Source organism: Sinohyriopsis cumingii, chromosome 4 (genome assembly GCF_028554795.1).
Source record: "Sinohyriopsis cumingii isolate HCF-2022 chromosome 4, ASM2855479v2, whole genome shotgun sequence".
Lineage (NCBI taxonomy): Eukaryota > Metazoa > Mollusca > Bivalvia > Unionida > Unionidae > Sinohyriopsis > Sinohyriopsis cumingii.
This window is the reverse complement of record NC_142964.1, coordinates 122,730,155-122,745,237: the sequence shown is the minus strand read 5'-3', so window position 1 is coordinate 122,745,237 and position 15,083 is coordinate 122,730,155. Positions and strand designations below refer to the sequence as shown.

Here is a 15,083-nt window from a genome sequence, read left to right as displayed (position 1 = left end):
GGAAATATTTTATTGTTCGTAGGCAGTTAATTTGGTTTTATTTTACTTATGTTTCTCCATAAAATTTGCCACTGACTAGATAAAATCGTATGTCAAAACTATTACGTATTTGTCTATGAGTGAATTACGTCTACACTTGTATATCGTAAACATAATTAGGTTAATTTTGCCCGATATACAAAACATACACAATTTGGTTGAACTATCATGTTGGTAAACATATAGCCAGGGCACGAGTGGCCACACGAAATCTAAACTAAATAAACATCAACTTCCACCAGTTCCAGAATATCTTTCATACTTTCATTAAACATAGTAGCCTTTAACCAATATGATAAACTGATTCAATAATACAAATTTTTTACTGAGTAGCTATTATATTCCTTTTACAACGCCGTTAATTAAATAGGCATGATATCTCTGGTTATTAACGTCTGTAAATACTAACATTTGCATGCTAAGATGCCAGTCAAATAACACCAGTGGGTTTAAGCATGTTGCATTATTTTTAATAAAGTATTAAGCTACAGCCACTATGAACTTCATTTTATGTTCAACCTGTACGATATGTTTTTTTGTTTGCTTTCCGATGTTCGACAGTATACGAAAATCGTAAGTGTAGATGCATTGAAATACGTTCCATAACATCAAGATCAGACACCTGCTCTTTGTGTGACATTTAAATGTGAAGTACCATTGTAATACACACCGTTAGCTTCATCTTGCTGGTCAAAGCTGTAGTGGATTGATATATTTAAATCTAACAATTCGAGCTAATACATGTTGCTCATCTCCAAGTTTTTATAAATAAAACAAACTGAACAGAACCAAATCTGTGAGAGTACTATAATATATCCCGTCTGTGAGAAAATGATAATCTATGTAACCTAGCAATCTATGCATTAGGAATCTATGCATGTGCGATAATAGATGTAATCTGTGAGAGTACGATAATCTAGTACAATAACAGATAAAATCTGTGAGAAAATGATAATATATGAAATTCGAGTACGATAATGTATGAAATCTGTGAGTTCGATAATGTGTGACATTTTTGAGAACGATAATATATGAAATATGTGAGAGTATGATAATATATACAAAGTGAGAGAACGATAATAAATTCAATCTGTGAGAGAACGATAATTTATGTAATCTACGAGAGAACGAAAATATAGCAATCTGAGAGAGAACGATATTAGATGCAGTCTGTGAGATAACGATAATATGTGCAGTCTGTGAGAGAACGATAATATATGCAATCAGAGAGAACGATAATATATTCAATCTGTGCGAGAACGATAATATATGCAATCAGAGAGAACGATAATATATGCAATCAGAGAGAACGATAATATATGAAATCTGTGCGAGAACGATAATATATGAAATCTGTGCGAGAACGATAATTTATGCAATCTGAGAGTACGATAATACAAATTAATCTGTGAGAGTACGATAATATATGCTTCCTTACGTACCAAATTTTTTTATACATGTCATTTGAGTTTATGGTTTCAACGTAGAATTTGATCTTAAAACATATTTTTCAAAAGTAAAAACTTTATACTAAGAAGCGGAATCTATAATAATGCCTTACTTATGCAAGAAACAGTGGTATTAAAGTTAACAAGCTCACTTATTGACACTTAGGAAAAACGAAAAAAAATCTGGACACATATACATGTATCATATACCCATTTCCAACTTTTACTATTTATTTCAACCATTACACAATCCATTCTCTGGTAAGTACGTTCGTTTATTATTATTATTATTATTATTATTATTATTATTCCACAGTCTCTTGATTCTATTCTTTGGCTGCTCTGCCGCAACAGAAATTAGGACACTTTTTCTGGCTATAGATTCCCAGAGGACATACATCAATATCATAAGGTATGTTTTATATAATCTTTTATAGTGTATATAAAATGCAGATATGTGTGTATGTAATGTGTGTATGTGTTTTAAATGAAGACACCTTGTATTTTGTGCTTTTACCAAAGAGATGGAAGAAGCAATTTATATATTGAAAAGTGATTAACTTTTCAGATGGGGTTCAAAGATTCAAAGATCACACACACATATACATCAAAAACAGCTGATATATATATATATCGAAATATTCTCGCTGTCTGATAACATGCATAAAAGAGAATATATATATATATATATATATATATATATATATATATATATATATATATATATATATATATATATATATATATATACGCATTATTTTGTGTTCTGATTATTGTTTTATGGTATAGTAAATAAATACAATAGCTTTAACACACACACACAGATATATATATATGTGTGTGTGTGTGTGTTAAAGCTATTGTATTTACTATACCATAAAACAATAATCAGAACACAAAATAATGCGTAACAATGTTGATAAATTCTTAGAATGTCTGAAGAGGTTTAGGTGGAAAAATTACAAATTACAATAATATCTACACCAACGTTCTTCATGTTAGTTGTATTTTGAAAATATAATTATGATAGTCACAAACTTGCAATCAGGTTAACTGTTATTGACGACGACTTAATATTAGATATTTTGGAAAAGAAGGAAAAGCATATGAATAAAACCAATATCCGATTGATGTAAAGTGTTAGAGACATTGGTAGTTGATGTACAGTGTTAGAGGAATTAAGGTAGTTGATGTACAAATTCTATTACAACAAACTAAAAAGTGTTGATATTTGTAGAAGAATTATTTGCTATACGCAGATGGATACTCGATCAGCATTCAATTTTTGTTTACTTATTTTGTCATGTTGGACAGTTTCGACAATTATTACAGTTGATTTCAACTGAAAGTGTTGGATGGTCTTAAGAGCTTTCATTACCTTTGGCATTGTAAAGTACAAGATGTATGTGTATTTTCAATGAAGACATTGATTACCTTGGTCAATGTACCCATACAGATGTTTTAAAATGTCTGCAACTTACAGCTTGTTTCTGCTTTATCTTCAGAATCTATCACAATTACCATTTTATTGTCGATCAGCCAATTTCTATTCTAAATCTTGTCGACCAGAGCATATTGGACATATACAAACGATGTTGCCATAAAGGTCGCTGCAATCCGTATTCAACAGATTCAATACAAACAGTCTTTCTCCAAACAATCACACTGCGTGTTGTCATATTAGAGGGCCTATATATATATATATATATATATATATATATATATATATATATATATATATATATATATATATATATATATAGATTATTGAAGTTATTTGTTCATGTACAAAATACCTGCTTTTAGCCTATTATTTTTTTCATGAATATGAAATGAAATAAAATAAGACACATTCTGAGAGCATCGATGCTTTTCTTTTTGATTTACATACCAATACCTCGTTCCTTACAAGCTAATTTATGACAGTTTCATGCAGTCTTTCAAGCAATTCCTTCTGTTGTTCTAAATTAGTTAAATATTTCATAGTTTTGTCTGTTTGGGCAATACCACCCAGTTCCACATCAATAGTATTAACCAGTTTTAGTAAATATATATATCGTATCTGATTGGATGATACATCACACTATGTAAGTGTGTGTTAATCTTTTTGAAAGGTAACGTTTTATTTTTAGATCTTTCCAATCAGATTTGTAATGTCTAAACAGACATTCTTTCATTATAGTTTTAGCTGTTATGCTTTTGGGTTATCTTTGATAAACTTTCCGCAACTCTGACAGGATAATATTATGCTGTTCATTAAATTGATAGTCTCTTGTTCGTTTCCCTTCATGTTTACATTCATATAATGTGATTGTTTCATTTCCCGAATGTAAAGTGCAAAGCCTTCAAGATAATCTTTCTTCTCATTCTAAATTATCTATGTCATAATTTGCCGCATGTAAAATTGATTGTAAATAGTTTTGGCATTTCATCTACTCTTTTTTAATCTTTTTTTCTATGTTTGGATGGCATCAGACAATGTGCTGAAGCGCTGTTTAAATAAATCCTGTGTCTGTATCATTTTTATATTCTCATCAATCTGTGTTTCTACTAGTGAGATTTACTTAGCTGTGTCAGTAATACTCTGTTCAACAGCCGGTAATGTATTCTCTAAATGTATCATATTCTCGCAATCTCGTAATACGTTCATGTTATTATCTTCCATCGTCTTTATTATCTGAGTACGCATTCATACCCACACGTACCTACAAAGTCCCCCCCCCCAAAAAAAAAAAAAATGTTTATTTTCTGAGTATCAACTCGTCCCACCATAAACTGTCGATTATCTGATTATTAAGACATCCGCCACAAACTATTTATGATCATGATTATCAATTTGTCCCACCACAAACTATTGGTTTTCTGGGCATTAACACATCCGTCACAAACTATTTATTATCTGAGTAACATCTTGTCCCACCACAAACTATTGGTTATCTGGGTATTAACACATCCGACACAAACTATTTATGATCTGAGCAGTAACAGGTCACATACAAACTTTTTATTATCCGAGTACCGATGCATACCCCACAAACTGTTTATTAACCATATAACAACGTAACTTAATTGAACAGGATAACCCAATATTGCGAAGCAGTTATTCCTGAGATTTAATATATTACTAATTGAATCCCCCACAAACTCTTTACTATCTGAGTAACAACACGTCCCCCAAAATCGTTTATTATCAAAGTGGAAAACACGTCCCACACAAATTCTTTATTATCTGAGTAGCAACACGTCCGCCCAAAACTGTTTCTTATATGAATACCAACAAGTCCCCGCACACAATGTTTATAATCTGAGTACCAACACGATCACACAAACTCTTTATTATCTGAGTACCAATACGATCACACAAAATGTTTATTATCTGAGTACCAACACGATCACACAAACTCTTCATTATCTGAGTACCAACACGATCACACACTCTTCATTATCTGAGTAGCAACACGATCACAAACTCTTCATTATCTGAGTACCAACACGATCATACAAACTCTTCATTATCTGAGTACCAACACGATCATGCAAACTTTTCATTATCTGAGTACCAACACGATTTCACACTCTTCATTATCTGAGTACCAACACGTACGACCACATTGTATTTATTATCTGAGTGCCACCATGTTCCACCACATTGTGTTTATTATCTGAGTGCCAACACGTCCCACCACAAACTGTTTATAAACTGAGTGCCAACACGTCCCACCACATTCTGTTTATTATCTGAGGGCCAACACGTACGATCACAAAGTGTTTATAATCTAAGGGCCGACACGTGCGACCAAAAAGTGTTTATAATCTGAATGCCAACACGTACGACCAAAACGTGTTTATAATCTGAGTATCAACACATAAGACCACAATGTGTTTATAATCGAAGTGCCAACACGTACGACCAAAAACTGTTTTTTTATCTGAGTGCGAACACGTCCCACCACATTTTGTTTATTATCTGAGGGCCAACACGTACGATCACAAAGTGTTTCTAATCTGAGGGCCAACACTTGCGACCACAAACTATATATTATCTGAGTGGCAACATGTACGACCAAAAACTGTTTATAATCTGAGTGCCAAAACGTACGACTAAAATCTGTTTTTAATCTGATTGCCAACACGTACGATCAGAAACTGTTTATAATCTGAGAGCCAATGCGTACGACCACAAAGTGTTTATTTTCTGAGTAACTAAATGTCTCCCTGGATTGATAGCTAGATCATTTAACTTTGTAATACGTTTATTATTAACTTTGTGATAGGTTTATTGTTAAAATTTAATTTATTTCTAATTGAATTCCATATTCCTGCAGTTACTGTTTTGGTTTTATCTCACTTTTTAAGGTCAGAATTACTCGTTAATGATTTTAACAAATCAGTTAGCAAATTCTCCACACAAAAAAAAACAAAAAGGTTAAGGTGTAACAAGATAACCGGGTTGGGTTCGGATTTATAACAACACTTTTGATGCTGACATAAAAAATCAGTGATTATTGATTAATGACTTGAATGAGAAAATAATTAAGATTAATACGCACGTGTATAAGATCCAAATATCTGACTAATTTACACATTCCGCACGAACCTAAGAATGTAACATAAATGGGAACACAAGTAAGGACCTTTCACAGTCCAAAGACAAAGGTTAATGATTAACAGTCATTTCACACGAAAAGGATGATGTGTTCTACTCAAATAGTAAAACTATTATTCACGGCAATTTCACGCGACGAAACGAATGATGTGTTTTACTGAAATAGTAAAAATGATATACTTTACGCATTGGGAAAATTATTTATTCACTCAAATAGTGAAAAATGATGTACTTTTCTCGTGTAGTAAAATGATGTATTCACTCAAATAGTAAAAATGATGTACTTTACTCATATATTAAAATGAAGAAACGATGGGACAGATATCATACAAAATATCTTTACAGTCCCAAAACACTGGGTATAACAAACCCCAAAATTAGCCCACGGCTAAAAGATTACATGTATGGAGTTGCACAAAGCACTCCGTCACAAGCATACTTGGTTACCAGTCAAACTGGACAATCATGCAGTCAGCATTACAGGTAGCCACCGACCACCATACAATTCCTTATTCAATCAAGCAATCAGCGCCCACCAATCAGTCAGCAACGCCCGATCACACGCTACTCAACCAGCAACACACTGTTCAATCAGGTGCACAGGCGCCGTTCAACCAGCAGCAGAGAGGGTGAACATCCTCTAATTGATTTATCTGTCAAATCGAAAAATAAGCCTTCCTCTGAAAATCGCAAAAACTCTAATTGGCTTACTCTCGAATCGTAAAAATAAGCCTTCCTGAAAATCGCAAAAAAAATCGCAAAAAATAAATCGCGGCGGTGACTGGGGGTGCCAAGACAACACTCTCTGCTGCTGCTACTATCCAAAACTTTTATCAAGACCAACTCGGTATCTCGACGGCGGATCATGTAAGTTTATTGCTATAAATCCATGCAGGGTTGACTGAGCCTGACTAAATACATTTCTAAACTTAATTATATCCATATCTCCGCTAAACCAAGTCTGATGAATAAAGTCTGATGAATATTTCGTAGGGTATGTGTATCAACACCATTAAATACGGCTAAAATATTGCAGTTATCTCTGATCATTTTTTGGTATTTGTTTATATCGCTGAGTAACATAAATTACACCTGTGTTTTTATGTCTACCGCGTGAAAATATTCCAGCAGGATTTCATTGCTTATCCAGCATTACATCGTCGTATACAACTAAATTATTAATAAATCCATCAGTATCATCTACAGACGGCGCTTCATTAATATCAGTAATAAATTAAATAACATCATCACCCTTGTCATCCAACATTTTTGCGTTTTCATTAAAGTCTTTCAGTACATCATAGCATCGCTGGTCATCTACAGACGGAGCTACTAAATACAACTTATCCCATTTCAACCATCTCATTATCAAATTAAGCAATAGTTATGTTTTACCACTTCCAGATGGCCCAATTATAATCATTCGGATAGAATTTGGTAATGCTGGATGATGCTTGACCGGTTCTCGCTTTATTGTTGCCGAAAAATCAATTACATCCATGATGTAGAAATATAATAAATACTATGGATTTATATTGTGTAAAATGCAGGACGCGTACCCCCACAGGTGGACTAAAAACTATTACAACAAAAAAAAAAACAGATCAGCAGTTACAGGTAAGTGTCAGCGCTGTGGTACAAAAAAATTAAATTTATTTCTAATCCAAACAATATATAAAAAAGAGGAGGTGATGTTGCCGCTCAGTTAGCAAAACTACCAGGAACACCATGGGCTAAATACCCACTAGAAAAACACCTTCCAGGATATAATTATTGTGGTCCTGGTACCCGACTTGATATCAGACTTGATAACCAAGTTCAGCCAAGGCCTGGTGAGTATCCAGTAAATGCCATTGATAAAGCGTGTCACGCTCATGATGTAGCTTATAAAAGTAAAAACTACAAGATAGACATATTGCAGATGTAAAATTAATTCATGCGTTAAATTCCATAAAAAATAAATCTTTCAAAGAATCATTAGCTAATTAGTTGGTGAAATCTGCGATGAAGGGTAAACTAGCATTAGGAACCGGTAATTAATCAACCGATTATAATTACAATGGAGTCTATTTATTATAGTCCAAGGGGATATTGGAAGGGTAGAGCAGCGATTAGTAAACTCGCCGACGCAGCATGTGTCGAATGTTCTACTGCTGAAAAATGGTTAGCACGACAGGCAATATGGCAAATTTATCTACAACCACCTAAAACAATTCAGTACGCACATTTTGATGTTAGCGTTCCTAATGAAGTTCATCAGGCTGTTATTTTATTTTTACCACACGATATTATCAAAATTGGAAGACGTCGTGTAACATACAAATACGCGTTAACTGTGTTGACGTTGCAAGTAGTGCCGTTATCGACAAAGGCAGCAGCTGAAGTAGCTTCTGCGTTTGAACGATTTTATCGATGTGGTGGTCTACGATGGCCACAGCTGCTACAGGTTGATCCTGGCAAAGAAGTTCAGGGCGCAGTATCATCGCTGATGAAAAAAAATAATGTCAAAATCAGACGAGGACAAACTGCAATTCATCGTGATCAGACAATTGTTGAACGATTTAATCGAACGCTTGCTAAGCGGTTATTTGGATATCAATACGCGAAGGAAATAATTCAAGATACAAGATCTCGAGAGTGGGTTGCAAGATTACAAAGCGTGATAGCTGCATTAAATAATGAAAATTACTCGTGCAACTTCTATGAAACCTATTAGCGCAATTACAAAAAACATATACCAAAACAACGAAATGACTTTTCAAAACAGCCAGTGCTGGGTAATGTGACTGTCAGGTATTTATATGAACCCGGTGAACTTTGAAGGTGGTAAAAAAAAGAGCAACTGCACCTATCTGGAGTATTACGACACATACAATTTCCAGTGTGGTAAGATCCACAGGTAGACCCGCAATCTACAGATTAGATTCAACTGCTCCTCAACGTGGATTTACACGTTAATAATTACAAGTAATTCCTGAAGACACACAATTACTACCGCGATCACTTAACTAGCGCCCCTACTTCGATTACACTCAAGACAGGTCAGCATCACATTTTCGCGTATATGACCAAGACTACTATCTTTTCTATCTCCGGTAAATTGTTTTGGATTATTACTCGAGTACTGTCACAACAATACTGCGTTACAGCTTGCACAATGATTATTATCCTGTTCTTTTAGCGCTATGATAAATTCAACATCTAGATCAAAGTCCCTTTTGTGTTTTATGTCACATTGTCTATAACCAGCTAATTTTTTCTTACTATATCACTATCGAGGACATCATCAATGGTTCCTGTAGCGTCTATGACAATTCTTCGCAGCTGATATATTCTTCTGACTCGAGACACTGCAAGATAAACTAAGTTTGACCACTCGACACGATTATCGACAATCCAAACTCGAGTATCAGAGATGGTTAACTCCTGAGATGAGTGAATTGTCATCGCGTATCCCAGTGTCCATGGAGTCTTATCCACGCCTGGCGTATCCTCAACAACACTGACATCAACAAAAACAACACCATTTAATACGATATTATGTTTCTCAGTCTCTCCTGGTATATTAACGTCGATATTTTGTCATCGTGTATCAGTTGGCCTATAACACAATGGTACACATAGGTTTGAAATTGTTTCTTTATGTAACTGAAATAAACCGCTGTTGAAGTGTATCACGAACTATCTTTCTACTTGCCACTATTAAATCATTTGGTCTCCAGACTTGCAGAAAGTCGTTCATCGAAGCTTCTCAAATCATTTTACGCATTAATTCACACTGAATTGTATTCGGTTGTAATCTGGTTAATTTTTAAACTCCCTTAATTCTACATCAAGAGATCTATGATCATCAGTTATCTCCTCGTAATAATCCACAAAATTCTTTAACCACCCGTGTGGAGATAACCCAACAAACGGCGGTGGTTGACCATGATCTCCGCACATTGTCACAGCTGTATTTTTCAATAACAGCCAATCGAGAAACATTTTTAATGTATCTAGCGACACTGTACATATTTCATCCAAAATGATGATCCTTGGGATATATTTCTCTCCCATTCGATCAGGAGTCCATGTGTCTCCCTTTCATCGAAAAAAGCTATGATAAGTACATGATTGCACTCCTCGTTCTCTCATTTCTCTTGCGAGTCTCTGTGTAGGTGTTAAAACAACCATATCATCTGAACCCTGCCGAAATAATTCAATAACTCGCGTTGTTTTACCAGAAACTGCCGATCCGTTTAGATAGACCGTCTTGTATCTGGATACTGGATCATACACAGATGCCGCAGATGATAATTCTGATATCTGATTATTTTTGTAATAAATAACTTTAATTTCAACATCTGCGAGTTCAGAATAATTATGTAACATTTCTTGTTTTTTTCTCCATTCGCCCCATGATGCATCAGTACTTGTAAATTGAGTCAGTAATTCTGTATAATTTTTCGATATAGAACGAATCCGTTGAAACTCTGACTGCAGTGGTAGGGAATCTATTTATCATCGATGATAAATTTATAGAAACATAAGCGAGCATTGAGGATCTTAAATGAGTAAATTGAGGTGACTCGCCATCAATATAACCAACAATTGTACCTAATGGTGTTCCGTTAGACAAGTAAGCGTTTTCTCGACTTACAATTATATCTCTCTTCGTTGCATCGATGATTATAAAATCATATTCAACATCGTCCATAATTAATCGTGCATAATGTCATTTATGATCATATGCTCCGCCTTGAGTTTATTTATCAATTATTCTTCTAAAAAGATCCTTTGCGGTTTTATCATCATCAGGTGGTGGTAACCAAACTTCTTTCTGAGGACGGTGTGATATAATTGCCTCACTCACAATCAACGATATTAATATTTTACAATCAAGCATATATGATAATAAAACTATTGGTGCCCAACGTTTTTCTGAAAAGTGCCTGCCAAACCAATTATAACAGATCGGATGAAGACCTTTAGCAAACTCGAATGATACAATACGAGCGAATCCGATTAGATCAAAATCAGGTAGGGGTCCATTTATCGATACTCTAGTCATCTCGTGTGTGGGGTGTCCAAATCTTTCAAGATATCCAGAACACTCTCTGTAACCAAGAAAACTTCCCGGATAACACGCGACCATATAAACTGAGATAACATCTTTGTAGTCATACTTGGTATTTCACAATCCACCGTGTCCGTATTCACAGCAGATAAGCTTTACGTCTTCAAGATATTCAAATCGAGTTGGCTTCCACGAATACTTCTCTCTGCAAAGTGAGCAGCAACTGACGGAACGGTGAAACAATTATTTAGTAATTGTTCAGTATTCTCTGTTGAAAATTCTGCGCAAGATTTTTCATTTCTTCATGATGAGATTCTTTATGATATATTTCGCCGTTAGGTCGTACAAATTGATCATATTTTCTTCATCTGAACTCTTAAATAGCCATACTGTTATAGGATCGTTTTTATTTATTTCGTGAATAAAATCAAACATATTTCCCCTCCCAGAGTTCTCTGGGGGGTAAAATCTTACAGTCCGATCTCGTGGAAATAGTGTTACTGCGTTAGTCCAGGCGTGTGAATTATGATCAGTAATTTCAATTGGAGCTCCCTTCGACTTATTCTTTGATTCGTATAAAATCTCTTCGATTTTCGTTTTTACATTTATTGGAAATTTTAATTTAATTCCTAACTCGGCGACATTACTTATTGTAACTCCGGTATCCTTAACTAATTCAGCCCATTTGTTCATTTTTTCACGTCGTAGATCCGTTAACCCATTTCCACGCATCGCGTTTGTAAAATATTCGATTGCTCGTTCGGCTACACAATTCAGCTTTGAAAATCTCATTGGGGCAAGATCATTAATGTTGGGTTTATCATTTAGTTGATAAATTCCATAAATAACTGTTGTTATAGGATACGCTCGTTCGTAAAATGGTTTATCAATACCAGTCAACATTCCTGGTTTGGAAGTTTTACTCAGCACAGCGGTTTTTCCATTAGCAAGTACAGGATCGCGTTTGTCACGGATAATCCACTCAGCGGAATCTGTTTCTGCGAGCACAATAAACTTTATTCTGAAAAATATCTTTGATCGTTGAGATAATTAATAATCTTTTCTGTCCGCTCATCGTTCATTGTAGCATCGATGACTTTTTCATTGCGTATAATTTTGAATGTCGGCCATGATGCCCCATCATCACGAATTTTTTTTTAGCATTCCGAATATTGTTAATCAGATTATTCGTCGGATCAACCAAAGCTCGCCTTCGCAAGTCAGGAGTTCTTCTGTTAAGATCGAATCTGGATTCATGAAACGAAGTTTTACAGGGCTCGATTGTGGATAATCTCTCAAACTCCTCCATATTATTTTTAGACAAATATTTAAATAAAAAATATTATATATACAACGACTCAAATAAGAAATCAATGCAAGTGGTTGATAATAGGGTCTAAAACTCCTTGTAACAAATCCTGTGTAAATGAATTCTGCTGATAACATTTACAAAGCGTAGGAAGAGGGAGTCTTGGTCCAAAACTGTGTTTACGGTGTGGTGTTAGAGTTAGAGGGAAAACGCAGTTGTGTGTGCAACGTGGTGGTAAAAGATATAGAGAACTAAAACGATGTTATGATTAAAAAAATAACAACCCTGACTCTGTCAAGGACAACGTCAAGGACTCTGCTCTTGATAAAGTTATAAGAACCCCTGAAGATTATATAGCTAGATTTGAAAAGACATGGAGCACAAAGAATTTGCCAGATATTCTATCATCAAGAATTATAAAGCATCTCGTGATGGTGTAATCAGATACTGTCAGCGGAAAAGGCCAGTCAGTGTTGTTAATAATACTGGTTATCTAATGTTCACCGCCGAAGGGAAGAGGTAATATAATCATAGGTTTGTATACGAGACCTTTCACGGGGAGATCAAAGACGGTCTTGAGATCGATCATATTGACGGACAAAAACTCAATAACTCCCTGGATAACCTGCAAGCTATCACACAGCGCGAGAATTCCAAGTTCGGTGGTACTGAAAAGTATAGAAAGATTCCTAGAATCGTTAGATCCGTAAATACTGAGACTGGTGAAGAAATAATATTTCAGTCAATGTATGCAGCTGGCAAGTATTTCGGTATTAACCCCCGCGAGGTGCAATATGTTGCAGATAAAATACAGAATTCTACGTTTTCGCAGAAGAATGAACAATGGATTTCATTTTACTATGTTCCAATAGTGTAAGATACGGACAACGTCCTTGACAAAAATCTACGGAGATAACTCCGTCAGGCTAAGTTTTCTCCGGTAGATTAATTAAGCAGTTGTCTCGTTTGTTACTAAGTAATTATTATTTTTATGTCATTGTAGCAGTCGCGATCATACAATTTAAATGTCTACGTGATAATTGATAGAAAAATGTTCTTCATTAATCTAGAAATTGCGTTTAACACAATTGTATTATATCACATGGTTGATAAATATAATTGAAATATATACTATATACTGTGTACGGAGTTATGAAAATTATTAATGATATATTTCTGCTATTAAATAATTAGAAAAAAGACGGCATACATATATCTGATGAACTAAATCATGACAAAATTATTTCTGATTTTGAAACATTAGAAGAACATAAATACGAAGGTGGATACACATTACCATCAGAATACAAATTTGTAAAAAGAATTGAAAATTCCATGTAACAATCGTTGGCTACAGGAAGAGAAAGTGAAGTGAGGGAACTCATCCCTCTCTCTCTCTCTCTTTCTCTCTCTCTCGAAATAGAAAAAATTAGATTAGAACTGTCTAGTGAATACGAAGCAAAAATGACAATCAATACTCGCATAAGATAATTAAGAAAAATTATATCAGAAACTGTCAATGGTAATGAAAGTTAGACTCATTAGTGGAAATGAAAGTGAAAGTATGTCAGATTTTAGTCTTTTCTTTTCACTGATTTTAGTCCATTTGCCAGTAAATAAATATGCATCCTATGATTTTATCAAGGACAAAATCAAAGGGGAGATTATTATTTTTTTTAATGTGTATCACGCGTCAGTGGTACTCTTCAGGTATGTACTTGTTCCCTTGATTTTATCAAGGGGGACAAACCTCTACGATTCAAAATCCTCGAAAATCGTAGATTTGTAGGATTTTACATATAGATTCAAACTCAAAACTTCTCCACTAAGGTCAAGCAAATTATTGCTCTGGTCAGTTTGTTTGAAATTTATTCTTCATAATAGCGGATCATGACATCGTAGATAGACCTGATTGATCGATTCTTGCAAAATCAGATATCCGGGTGGTACTTGCGGTGTAAAAGTATATAAGATATATCCTTGGGTGCTTGATTTGATATTTCTGTGTTTGTCTGATAGCTGCCATCAATTGCATCACAAATAAGATTGACCGCGATCGTCGAGGATATATTTACAATTCCGGGAGAAATATGACGACCTTGTCCGTATGGATCATTATTGTGTCTGAGAATGTTATCCTGGAGTGGTGTTATCTTTCTCTATTCAGCCAGTATTTTAGGAAAAAACTCATCAATGATATCATTGACGGATTTTCTTAACTCCTCTGGGTTATACCAGGGAAAATTAAAATTCGGTAGCTCAGCTTCTGTTATTTTATGTTTATCGAGAAAATATTGTTTGTACTGACTACGGGACTTGATTATCGCTTGTACATTGCTTTGATGAACATTTTTAAGTCAAATACAATTTGATTTAATACTTCTGTTTGTTTAATGATTTCATCCTTCACAGACGTCACGTCAAAAAGATACTCGGTGAATAATTGGCGTAATTTTTTCGTTGCGTTTCATGTTCACGATTAATATCATCAAAGGTGATCCTTATGTCTTTTTCAATATACGGCTTTTTTTGGTGTTCCATACAACCACCATATTTCACTAAAGTGGAGTTTTAATACACCATCGTCCGGATTAGCTTTTATAACTTTCCACAACGTATTGT

The 15,083-nt window shown here is 34.6% G+C and overlaps 1 long non-coding RNA gene across 2 annotated transcripts in view; it reads left to right on the top strand.

Annotated features, from left to right (window-relative positions):
* LOC149802030 (uncharacterized) overlaps positions 1-15,083 on the top strand; it is a 219,439-nt gene that overhangs the window by 119,370 nt on the left and 84,986 nt on the right. For both annotated transcript variants that reach the window (XR_016420495.1, XR_016420496.1), the window contains exon 2: positions 1,804-1,899. This is a non-coding gene — a long non-coding RNA (uncharacterized LOC149802030). The remainder of the gene's footprint in view (positions 1-1,803; positions 1,900-15,083) is intronic.